General features: G+C 42.2%; 2 pseudogenes; both read right to left on the reverse strand.

The window, feature by feature from the left end:
* LOC149211938 (acyl-lipid (9-3)-desaturase-like) overlaps positions 1–10,468 on the reverse strand; it is a 65,794-nt pseudogene extending 55,326 nt beyond the window's left edge.
* The window catches only part of LOC149211937 (large ribosomal subunit protein uL3-like), a 103,202-nt pseudogene extending 91,653 nt beyond the window's left edge, over positions 1–11,549 (reverse strand).
* Positions 11,550–12,803: the final 1,254 nt, after the last annotated feature.

Consider the following 12,803-nt stretch of genomic DNA (forward strand, 5'->3'; position numbering starts at 1 on the left):
ATAAAGGTAAATCATGCTGTAGAGATGGCTAAGTAGGAGGGCATAGGACTAACTTCTTGGACATAATATGCCCATTCTTGATGGTCATATTCCTAGCTCTATAGTTGATGTAAGCATTGGAAGTAGCCAACCAAGGTCTCCCAAGGATGAGAGGGTAACCGGTAAGCTTAGAATTAGGCTGGAGAACTAGGAAATCTGCAAGGTACTCCCAAGAGTCAATGGAGACCATCACATCGTTCACAATCCCCTCAAGGGTCATTGTAGAGAAATATGCAAGTTACAGAAATATTGTGGTCTTCCTCAATGAACCCTGGATGTTAAGCTTGAGCATTGTGTCCTTGTCATCACATTAATGGAAGCTCCAAGTTTGATCAAAGTGTGTGGGACAATGGTGCCATTGATGTGCACATCTACTATAGGGCTTCCAGGGTCCAAGTACTTTGGATATATTACCTACCCCAGCATTAAGTTGGACAGTTGTCCAATGACATTAATGGTAGGGGAATCTCTTCTTTGCCTCCCTCGATGCTTGAAGCACTTCTCCTTAATCAACTTATTGTAAACAAACACATCTTTTATTGCTTGGAGAAGTGGAATCTTTACACATAGATTTTTCAATTCTCCCATAAGTTTAGTCTCTTCTAGGGTAGGCTGGATTGGTTGGGTTAATCTCTCAAGAAAGGGTGGATTTAATTTAAGAATGTTTTCCTCTCTTTCTTCCTCAACCTCCCTAGGTGGAGGTGGAGGTTGGTTATCTGGGAGAACTCTCCCAGATCTCAGGTTAATTTCTTGGATTTCCACAACATAAGATGGATATGATGTCTCTCCACTGTATACTTGTTGAGCCTGTCTGTTGTTCAGGTTCGGATTTGGTTGGGCAGGCATCTGGGGTTGCTTGGGTGGAGCAAAGTGTAACAACTATGGTTGGGCAGGTGGTGGAGGCAATAAAGCTAGAAAATTGTTGTATTGGGGCCTCCACCCCTAGGGTGGTGCATTCCACTAAGGTTGTGGCAGAGCATATGGTTGAAATGACTAGCTGGCTAGCTGGGAGTGATACTAAGATGCAAAGGACCAAGGAGGAGGTGTAGACTAGGAAGGATGAGTAGGGAGTCCCCAAGAAGGTATGGATGTGGTCTGGTTGGGGTTGTAAACTGCATGGGATGACCCTTGCATGCCCTGCTGGTATGGCCTAGGCCCATGAGGTCTCCTTTGGTTCATGTATCAGAGTTGCTCAGTGAGCCCTTCAGATCCTTGATATACACCTTTGAGTCCAGGATAAGAAGGGCACTTGTCTGTGGAGTGGTTTTCTTCATAGACTGAGCAAATTTCAATACAAGTTAATGGACATTCATTCCTAGGGTTCCTCCTTGTGCATCTAGGACATAAAATGGCCAAGGCTCTCTCTGCTTCCTCCTGATTTATCTTAATGTGCATAGTGTCCATTTGTAAGGAAAGGGTTTGCATCATCTCACTCTTGAAATCTTCCAGCATGTTTCTAATTTCACCCTTGATGAATGAGTTGGAAGAGGATGTACTGACCATAGCTTGACTACCCCTACCCTTTTTCTAGGCTACCCTAGAATAGTTTCTAAATACAGTCTTGATTTCCTCATAGGGTAACTGGTAAATATCTCCTCCTGCTAACAAGTGTAGGGTATCCAAAAGATCTTCCCTTACTCCCCTAAGCAGGACGAGCTTTAGTGACACAAGGTCAAGTGTGCACCTAGCCCTTTTGTAACTAAGCTGGAATCTTTCTTCATAATCCTCTAGGGACTCATCACTTCCTAAGTTCATCTTTAAAATTTCCTCTTTAGTATCCTTTGACCTACAGTAGTCTCAATACTTGTTGTTAAAGGCTTGCTGCATTTGAGCCCAAGTTGTGATGCTATCCCCAAGTAAACCCATGAAACGGTGCAATGATGCATCCTTGAGGGTATATGGAAATAGTTTCAACTTCTTCTTATCATCTATATAGTCATAGGTTCGGCATATAACAAAAAACTCAAATAGGAAAGTGTTTGGATCTTTTGTGGTTAAGCCATGGAAATGAGGAAGGGTAGAGGGGCTTATATTTTTCATATTAGTGTCCCCATTGGTTTCCCTGATGGGGAAGGCACCCTTAACTCTCTCTCTATTTCCTTTGTCATTTATGTTTTCAGCCATTGGTTTGGTAGGAATGGGTTCTTCTTCTTCTTCTTCCCTGTAGGTTCTTCAAATATGTCAGGTTGATCACCTAAGGGTTCCTCCAGTTCATAGCCACCGAAGAAGAGGGAAGGTTGGTTGTTTGATGCAGTGGGGGTATTTGGCAAAAATTTCCCTAAGTTATCCCTATTCCTACGAGGCATGAAAAGAAATGTTTTTGGTTTGGTTTTGTATTTTTTTTTTCAAACTCAGAAAGTAATTTTCAGAATTGAAATTGCAGATTGAATGAAAACTACTGACTGAATGAAAACTAATTGTTGAATTGAAATCTTGCTTGCAAAATGGAAAGGAAAGTAGAGAATGTAGAATGAAAAAGGGAGCAACTAAGTACTTTTGCATAAATAAAACTAATTGCAGAATATTAGAAACAAGAAATAGAAGAAATAAAGCAATAATCACATATTACTCAGACACCTCCCCGACAACGATGCCAAAAATTGATGAGTGCCAGTATTGCAGCAATAATGATGCAACTCCTGGGCTACCAGCTTTACATTATCAACCCAGGGTTTGTTATGCTCTTGACCTATGAGAAGATGCCAGAATACCAAATGTGTGAAGAAATATAACCCAGAACACAAAACAAAATGAGAAATAACAACATGTATTTTATTATTCAGAGATGAAAGCAATGTTCACTTGCCTCTTCGAGGGGGCAACCTCCAATAGAGCAGGGCTCGATTATAGAATAAGACATGACCCTCCTCAATGGGGAGTCTCTATCCTTTATATAAGATTCATACTTGCAATATCATGGGTCAGTACCATGGTTCTATTAATACCATGGCCCATTTGCAACTAACTGTGGTCCCTTTCTTTAAATGCGGGTCAACTACTTACAATTATTAATATGGGCTTTATTGACTCTTTAACTAACTATAACTATGACTCGACCCTATTACATAAATAAGGGGGTTAGGGTTGGAACCTAGCATGCCCTCCCTCATAACAACATCCTTGTCCTCAAGGCTGAAGCTACGGAAACTGTTGAAGAATAGTGGTTGGTTCCCAAGTTGCATCTTCTAGAGAGGTGTCTTTCCACTTGACGAGGAATTACTTGATTGTGCGACCGCGCAGGTACTGTTCTCGGGTGTCAAGAACTTATTCAGGTTGGAGCCATATTGAACCTTCTTCATCCACTTCCAGTAGACTAGTTTGAATTCTGCAATTGTTCCCTACCACTTTCTTGAGGCATGAGACATGGAAGATGAGATGGATTTTTGTAGTGGGTGGCAAGGCTAGCTTGTAGGCTACTTCACCAATGCACTGAAGTATTTGAGATGATCCGTAGAATTTTGGAGGTAATTTCTAACGAACCTTGTATTTGAGTGATGTTTTCTTGTATGGTTGTAGCCTCAAGAATACCTGATCCACTTCTTGAAATGTGCGCTCTGAATGATGTTGGTCTACCTATTGCTTCATGCGATTATGAGCTTGATGGAGATTATCTTTGAGGTGGGTGAGCATGGTTGCATGGTTCTGTAGGATTTGATCCATTGCTTGTACCTAAGAGCATCCAGGGATATAAGTAGGTGAAGGGGGGAGTTGAACATAAACTGCTTCATATGGAATCATCTTGGTGGTGGCATGATAGTTAGTATTATACCACCATGTGGCTAGAGGTAACCACTATACCCATAGATGTTTCTTTTCTGAAGTGAAACACCTGAGGTAGGTCTCCAGACATTTGTTGACTACTTCAGTTTGTCCATCAATTTGGGGATGATAGGAAGTACTGAGTTGGAGTTGGGTGCCTTGTAGCTTGAAAATTTCTTGCCAAAAGTTACTGGTGAAGATCGGGTCATGATCAGACACAATGGAAGTGGGCATGCCATGCAATTTGAAGATCTGGTCCATGAAAGATTGAGCCGCCAAAGTGGGTGTAAAAGGGTGGGGTAGGGTGAAAAAATGAGCATACTTAGAAATTCTGTCCACAACCACCATGATGACTGACTTGTTGCCTAACTTCGGGAGACTAGTAATGAAATCCATAGAAACATCTGTCCAGATTGAGGCAGGTATGGGCAATGGTTGTAGAGTGCCTGGGGACTTGACTGTTTCTCCTTTGTGGTGCTGACACACATCACATTTAGCTACAAAAGTAAGAATGTCCTTTTTCATGCCTGTCCAAAAGAAGGAATGATGAGTGCGAGCATAAGTCTTCTGAAAGCCTGAATGGCCTGCAGTGGGAGCTGAGTGCAAGTCTGCCAAAGTGTTCCTTTTGAGGGTGGATGTTAGTGATATCACTACTTTGTCCTTGTAGCGAAGAATCTCATACTTCCAAGAGTAGCCCGTTGTGGAATTTGGATCTTCTTGCAAGTTATGAATGAGTTGGGAGAGCGAAGGATGTGAAAAGCATTCCTTGCGAGCTTCTTCAATCCACTCTGGAATGGGAAGAGAGATTGCTAGCAGCGTGTTGTCCTCTTCAAATTGATGTGATAAAGCATCCACTATGACATTTTTGCGCCTTCATGAGTTCGGAAAGTAGTCTTCGGAATGTCTACTTCTTTCATGTGAATTTGGTGATAGCCTGAGCGAAGGTCTAGCTTAGTAAAGAATTGAGCCCCATTCAGTTCATCCAGCAAATCATCAACAACCAGGATGGGAAATTTATCTTTGACTGTTAGCTTGTTGAGGGCCCTGAAGTCTAGAAACATATGCCATTCCCCATCTTTCTTGAGCACCATGACCACAAGCGATGAATAAGGACTAATGCTAGGATGAACAACACCAACTTCCATGAGTTCCTTGATGATTTTTTCAATTTCATTATTTTGGGTGAAAGGGTATCTACATGGGTGCACATTCAATGGTTGTGCCCCTGGGACCAAAGTAAGGCTATTATCATGTTCCCCTCTCAATGGTGGAAGCTCATGAGGTTTGTCAAAGACCCATAGATGGTTGTTTAAGACCTGTTGCATCTCAATATGAATATGAAGAGTAGGGGGCTTGAAGGCCTGAATGGCATTAAAATGGGAGATAACTCCATGGTGGCCCTTTTATAACAAATTTTCCATCCGATGTGAGCTGATGATAGAAGGAGTACCTGCTTGGAGTCTGCGAAGGGTATGCATGTGGGCATTCTGCTTAAAGGTCATATATAACTCCTAGAAATCCAATGTGATTGGGCCGAGTGTGCGGAGCCATTCAGTACCGAAGACAATGTCACACCCACCCATGTTGATGGAAAATGTATGGGTCTTTAGGTGGTAATCTCCCATCTGAAGTTTGATATTTTCACAGCGGCCATCACATTTCATTGTCCCCCCATCAACAATCTATACCTGGAAATTAGAGAATGCTCTGACAAAACAATGCACAGCTTTTGCGACTCGCTGATGGATAAAGTTATGCATGTTGCCACTATCAATCAAGACTACTACAGGGCGATGTTTAATAAAACCTCTGATTTTGAGAGTTTGGGGAGAATAAATGCCTGCCAAAGCATGGAGTGAGATAACTGGTTCTTCTGGTGTAGCTGGGAGCTCATTGTCCTATTGGTTGTCCTCATCTTCCTCCTCTAGTCCCTCAAAGGATGGGGCTTCCTCAGATGAACTGTGATCAGTAGCATCAATTTGAAAGAATTTGGGTTCCTTGCATTTATGCCCTGGGGAGTATTTGTCATCACAGTAGTAACAAAATCCTTGCTTTCTTCTTTCCACCATTTCTGCTAGTGACACCTTTTGAACCTTAAGTGTTTGGGTAGTGCCCAGAGCCTGGGTGGGGCATCCCTTGGCTATGAAATTTGGACGAGGCGACTAGGCTACTAACGCGTGTTCCACTTCACGAGCCATTGTGCAAGCTTCCAGCCATGTGGGTGGGTGGTGCATCCGGATGTGAGCTTGGATGGCATCTTTGAGACCATTGATAAAACATTCCAAGTAGAATTCATCTGCCAGACCTCCTGTGCGGAAGGCTAATTTCTCAAAGGTTGTAATATAGTCGTGTACTGTGCCTGTCTGTTTGAGCTTAGTAAGACGACCCAAAAAATTGGATTCACGTTCAAAGCATTCACAAAGGGATTTTGAGAACGCCTACCAAGTAATTGGCCTTGCATAGCATTTTTTATGCCACTACCACCATTGCCATCTTTCTTGGTCCAAGTAAAGGCCTCCCACACGTAGCTTAGTCTCATCATCTCTGATGTGATTCAACATGAAATATTGGTCCATTTGTGATATCCATATTTCCAGATTAGAGCCATCAAATTTGTACATGTCCAACTTGGGTGGTCGAGGGTGGGAATGTTGGTGGTTTCCATGGAAGTGAAGAGAATGACTAGATTCTCCTTCATGGTCTTCATTAAAAGCATATGCCTCCAATTGTACCACTGACTTTCCCTTTGTGATTGTGTCATTCAATGTCTGGATCTGCCTCGATAATTCATCCAACCTATTTTCAAGGGATTCCATCTTCTCATTGGCCATAGCTTGAGCTCTGGTTTCTACCATACACAGATCTGGTTCACTTGTCGTCACTGTGAAAAAATTTGGGACCGCCTGAAAATTGAAGCTGACAAGTGAATGGTACCACCTTGCTCAGCCCATCGTCCTGATTCTTATGGGCTAAGTCTCTTATAAGCATCCCAGGAGGGCCTCATACTTTTTTTTTTTACTCCGAAAGGAGTTTTACTCCCTACTTATCAATACTATAGTAGCCAATTCCCAGAAAAGTTAATCCTGCCCAATGTCCAGTGAGAATCACCCCAAGGTATAAGAGCCACAAGCCTCCCTGCACAAACGGTCAGATCTGTCTGCGAGACCCTCAACTGCAGAGTGTGAGTAGGTAAGCGGTAGCAATTGAACCCCCGCTGCTAGATCTAAATGGTATTCTGGTTAATCTGATTGTTGTGGTGGCATAGAACCCAACCTGCTAGATCTGATCTAGAAAATAAGCTGATGGGCAATCTTCAGAGAGACAAGGGAACTATGGTCTCAAGGAGTGTCAGGTGCTATAGATCACAATATACTTAAGGGTCCAACAATAGTACTCGGCCCAATCTTTCAGGGCACTAACTAAGGAGTATCAACCGTACCCTTAACCGTACTACCCGACTACCCTATCGTACGCACGAGTAATCTCCCCAAGTGCTCTTCTCGATATACTGTAGCAGTAAGACAGCCGATGGTTTATCTACGGTGAGTTTTCAGGTGAGCCTAGGGGGCTTTTGATATACCCAGAGGGTACGTGGAAGACAGTAAATGCGCAGTTCTATCTAATGTGCTACTACTCGAAGGGTTACCCACAAGGGTTACAAGGGAGTCCAACAAGCGTGACTACCTCTTGTGTATCCTGCATGCATGCCTCCCCAAATCCACAGGTTTATGTGCTCAATGACAAATCTTGTGGTTTAAAGATGCCAGAACACGTCTCTAGCCAAAAAAAAATTCTACTACAAATGGAGATACCACTGACCTTGGAAAGTGCTCTGATACCACTTGTTATGCTCTTTACCTACAAGAAGATGCCAGAATACCAAATGTGCGAAGAAATACAACCCAGAACACAGAACAAAGGAGAAATAACAACATGTATTTTATTGTTCAAAGATGAAAGAAATGTTCACTTGCCTCTTCCAGGGGGCAACCTCCAATAGAGCAGGGCTCGATTACAGAATAAGACATGACCCTCCTTAATGGGGAGTCTCTAACCTTTATATAGGATTCATACTTGCAATACCATGGGTCAGTACCATGGTTCTATTAATACCATGGCCCATTTGCAACTAATTGTGGTCCCTTTATTTAAATGTAGGTCAACCACTTACAATTATTAATATGGGCATTATTGACTCTTTAATTAACTATAACTATGACTCGACCCTATACATAAATAAGGGGGTTAGGGTTGGACCCTAACAGGGTTCATACAAACTTGGAGGTGACAGTGCTGTATACACAAGTAACAGTGATGGTTCTGTCTTTTGTCAGTGTTCAGCTGGTGAGAGACCACTAGGGTTTTCAAGACATACTTCTATGGGTTCAGAAGAAGCTTGGCTTCTTGATAGAAGAAAGGGGAATCTACTCTAAGAGAGATCTAATCTACTGCAATAATGAAAAAGACCGAAATTCAATGCTAAATTACACCATTTCCTAATTAACTGCTAAGAAACTATGCTTTGCAATAATGCTAAATTAACATGAGCTAAATGATATTGTCTAAGCATGGAAGTTAAAATCATCAAACATCACTATTGTGCAAGTACAGGGACTGAAATAAATATGTTTTTGACTTTTTTGTCTTTTCATGCAAAATCAAGTATGAAAACTAATTGCTTTTGGTGATGTGGCAGGTGGTGTAGGGATGTTGGAGGATGGATAGAAGGGTTAGGAAATGGTTGGATGGTGAGGGAGACCCTTGGGTGAACTTTGGTGGCTTCCTAGAGGTTTTCCCTCAATTTGGCCTCAAAATAGACCACTACAGGAAAACCTATAGGATGTACTAGAAAGATACATGATTCCCTATATTTCTACAAGATATAGCCGAGAGAAAAATGAGATGTGTTGGATGTGATGGAAGGCTTAGGGAAGGTGGTTGATGGGTGGAATGGAGTGAGAAAATGCCTAGGATCACTCAGAGGTCAACAACAAGGTTAGGAGATGGTTTGATTTGCTCAATGTGCTTGGAATAATCTCTATGTAAAATGATGAAATTAGTAAAGGCAATGGTGAAAGAAAGTAATGATTATGGTGGATGAAGTGGAAGGTGTTTGTTGGCTATGATATCTCTGTCTACTCCTGAAGCACCTACTATGCTTCAAACATGTGTAATTTCCAAAAATCTATGTAAAAAAGAAGCATTCTCATAAGCTAGAAAAGCATAATTAATGACTAACTGTCTACCTTACGCATGAGGAAAGTTGCTGAAAGGAATGGAACCATGGATGAGATATATTGTAAGAATGAATATATAAGAGATGGAAATGAAATCCTACTTTGAAAAACTGATCAAATGCTAGCTTAAATACTATAACCTCTAAAGCTTATGAAAGAAATAGAAATCTGTGTTTTTGGGGCTGCATAAGGGTCCCTTCCTTAAATCATGATCCTAGAGGGAAGAAGTGAGGCCAAGACACTTGCTGATAGCCTTGTGGTGCTTCTTTTATCCCTGCTACTAAAGTAAGGCACAAATGGAAACAAACTAATAAACAACTAATCCAATCTACACTTCTTGCAATGAAAATACCTCTAAAGACAAATTAACAATGAATCTATGAAACTAAGTTTAAACATATAGACACAAAAAAGAGGAGCCTTGGCTGTTGGGGTTGGGCCCTAACCCAAGAGCTTCATCCCTCTAATTTAACTCAGTGCTGGCTCAAAACAAAACTCATTCTTATTACCAAAATATAAAATTACATCAAAATCTTCCACAAGTCTGGAGCTCGAAAATAACTTAGAGTTTTACAACAAAAATTCAAATCCTAATGAGGCTCTAGGCTTCTCTACTTATAAAACTAAATTCGCCAACGACTTCCTTAAAATTAGGGAGGCTCGGCTCCCAAACTTGAGATAAACTAGCTCTGTCTCTCACTTGCTCGGCTGCCTTCTAATCCTCATGACTTGGCTACTTGCACTCCGAGCTAGTGTGATAAATGGAAAAATATTTGAATGGGGACGAAGTAAATGAGGAGGATTTACCTCCTATAATCCCTCTCCCTTGTCCCATTCGAGTTTCAACCTTAGTCTTTGCCAAAATTCCTTTATTTTCTCCTTCAAACCTGCATTCGATGCATATTAGTCCACTAGGCATAATATTCCACTCTAACTCATCTCATAAACAAAATATAATCAAAAAAATGTAATAAGTTGTGAGAAATGTTGGCTTGACTAAGCTAGGAGGTGAATTAAGGCCCATATAATTACCCAATGATGAGGCTCATCGCCATCATCCATAAACCTATCAAGAAATAAACTAACAGAGGCCCCTTAAACAACCCAACCTTCTTCAAATCCCCCAAAAGCTTATGATAATCCTTGGAAATCTTAGAAACTTCATAATCTTCATGAAGGCCAATCATGAACTGATCCAAATACTTCCAGGCAGAGCCCGGATGATAGGCAATGAATGCATCCGTCACATCCTGGCCTGCAAGATTTAACAGAGGCAGATCCCCTCCAGGATGATTGTCCAACCATTTAGTGACATCATAAACCTTCCCACTTATCGAAATCCACAGATCGTCTATCTTATCATGTGTTTTCAACTCTGCAGTGCTGATTTTCCTCCATGAGGGACGCTTCTTTGGGCTCAAAAGGTCATCCATGGCCAACATTTTATGGTCCCGACTTAGATATAAATGCTTTTTATATTTATTTCTCAAAGAAAATCGTTCTCCTGCCCATTCGCAATGAAACAATCTAGATCCCTCTAATAGACACCATTTACTAGGCCAAAATATTGAGATAATTGCACAACTTTAATGTTCAAGTTCTTGGTATAATACCCTCAATCTAACAAATCATTTATCATACAAACATTCAGAGAATTTTTTGTTTTTCATTTTATGCTAGCAAAGCCCAGGTGTCAAAATGAGCTCCATGCTTGATTAGGCCCCCACATTCTCACCATGGCCCTGGGAGGTCCACGCTAGCCGCTGACGAATTGCAGAGGGGTCTGATATGGACTTTTGTGTGTTTTGGCTAAAACAAGGTCTATAAAATAATTCAAGATGTAGAGGTTGAACCGAAACCTTTGCAGGCATTTCGAAGATAATTTAAGGAAATCAAAGCAATGCCAATAGTTGGAACACGTAAATGATTCCAGTTCACATTTTGTACATCCAAAACCTGATCTCCATCATGGTAAGATACGTAAGAGCTTAAAATAACCCAAATCTAAATTATATCCAGAAATTGAGCTCCATAGCATTAGGAAAACTCAAATGCAACCCTACAAAATGGTCTAGGAAGACAATAACATGTAAAATCCAGCCATCAAAAGAATTCACAACAAGGTTTCATGGAGCATACCTTGTAAAACCACCTCTGCACCTCCTCGCTAAGGTGTTGAGCCCACACTTTATTAAGGGTTTGAAGCCCTATGGGAGTCTTGATATAAACAACAACACCCATGATCACCATTCACGGGGTCTCAATTACTATCATAGCCTCCCATGTTTCCTTCTTGTGACACTTCGATTCGGGGTTCTCGACCTCTCTAATGATGTGGGTCATGCCGGCCTTATAGCCCAAAAAGGTTGTCAGCTTGCAGGGCTTCGATGGATCATCCCTGGGGAATGACTTCACTTTTCCTCTATGTCTACATGCCCTCTTGCAAGGGAGAAATCCCAGAGAGCCATGCCTGGGATGCTCGAACTTCCTGTGACTCATATCTTCAGCTGCAACTCCCCCTACTTCTTCCTCCTGTCTGCCCCCAAAGTCTCTAACATGGAGTCGATCCCCAACATTAACCACCATAAATAAATCTTGGCCTGAATGATCATTCTACTGCATAACCATCCCGAGTCACTTTGCTGGTGTGGTGATCTTGGCACGGAGCCCCTCCAACTGTGCCTATGCTGCGTGAAGGTCCGCAGCACACTATTCTGTCGTCTGCTAGATCTGCTCTGCTCTTTCGACTGAATGCTCACTGTCAGGGGCAAATCCCTGTCTTAAGGCATGCATCACTTTCATTTTTGCGAGCTTTCCTTCGATATTGGCAGTGATGAGGAAGGCCTCATCAATCCAAGGCTGGACGCGCGCTTTAAGTACTGCCTCTTTCTGTCATGCGGCATCCACTTGTTCCTTCAATGCCTTCGCCTGTTGTAGCTTCGCCAGCCACTGGGTCAGGAAAACTATCTGCACTGTTCTACGCACACTGTCATACTGTAATTGAAGCTCCCACGCCTCTGTTTCCAAGCACTGTATGGTGGGGTCCTCCTTTAAGGAAGTAAGGACCGTGAAGGATTCTTCCAACATATTAGTATAGGTCTGCACTGCTTGTCCTATTTCATCTAGCCCTTTTTGGATAGCTTCAATGCACTGTTCCCTAACTTCCGGGGGTGTGGATGACTATGCCTTTAACCACAGTTTGGAAATCTAAAGGTTGAGGTCCAGCTGCATCCTCATTGCTTCCTCCTTTGCCTCATGGAATCCACTAGCCAATTTGTGAATTCACATTCCTACTAGTATATCGGTCGGGACAACCAATTCTGGGATATTTCTATAGGCGTCATCCACTGCTTGTGCCAGTCCTTGAGTCTGTGTAATGAGTTCATCACACTGCCGACTGAGCTGTTCCAGATTAATCTTTTGTTCGCTCAATGCCTGTAGCGCACAACCTTCTCTGGTGTGAAGCTCGGCTATGATCCCATCCTGTAACTAGTACAAGGTTTCTCGTGGAAGGGAAGCCAAGTTTATGCTCAACCCCTTAACTCGGTCAAATTCATTCGCTACCGCTAACACACCCTCGGGGAACATGAAAGTGTTGGTCACGTGGGTGCACAACATTTGTTCCGTCTCTAATGTACCTGCTGTGGCGTATGGGACCATCATTCTTGTTTGAGGGGGTTTCACCTGTAGTCCCTGTAATTGCGTTTGTAGTGCCCCCAACATAGTGTTCTACTCCACCATCACCTCTTGGAGCGCGTCCTTAGTGAC

Source organism: Pinus tabuliformis, chromosome 1_1 (assembly GCF_031772625.1).
Source record: "Pinus tabuliformis cultivar Carrire ecotype Pingquan chromosome 1_1, CPIR1, whole genome shotgun sequence".
NCBI lineage: Eukaryota > Viridiplantae > Streptophyta > Pinopsida > Pinales > Pinaceae > Pinus > Pinus tabuliformis.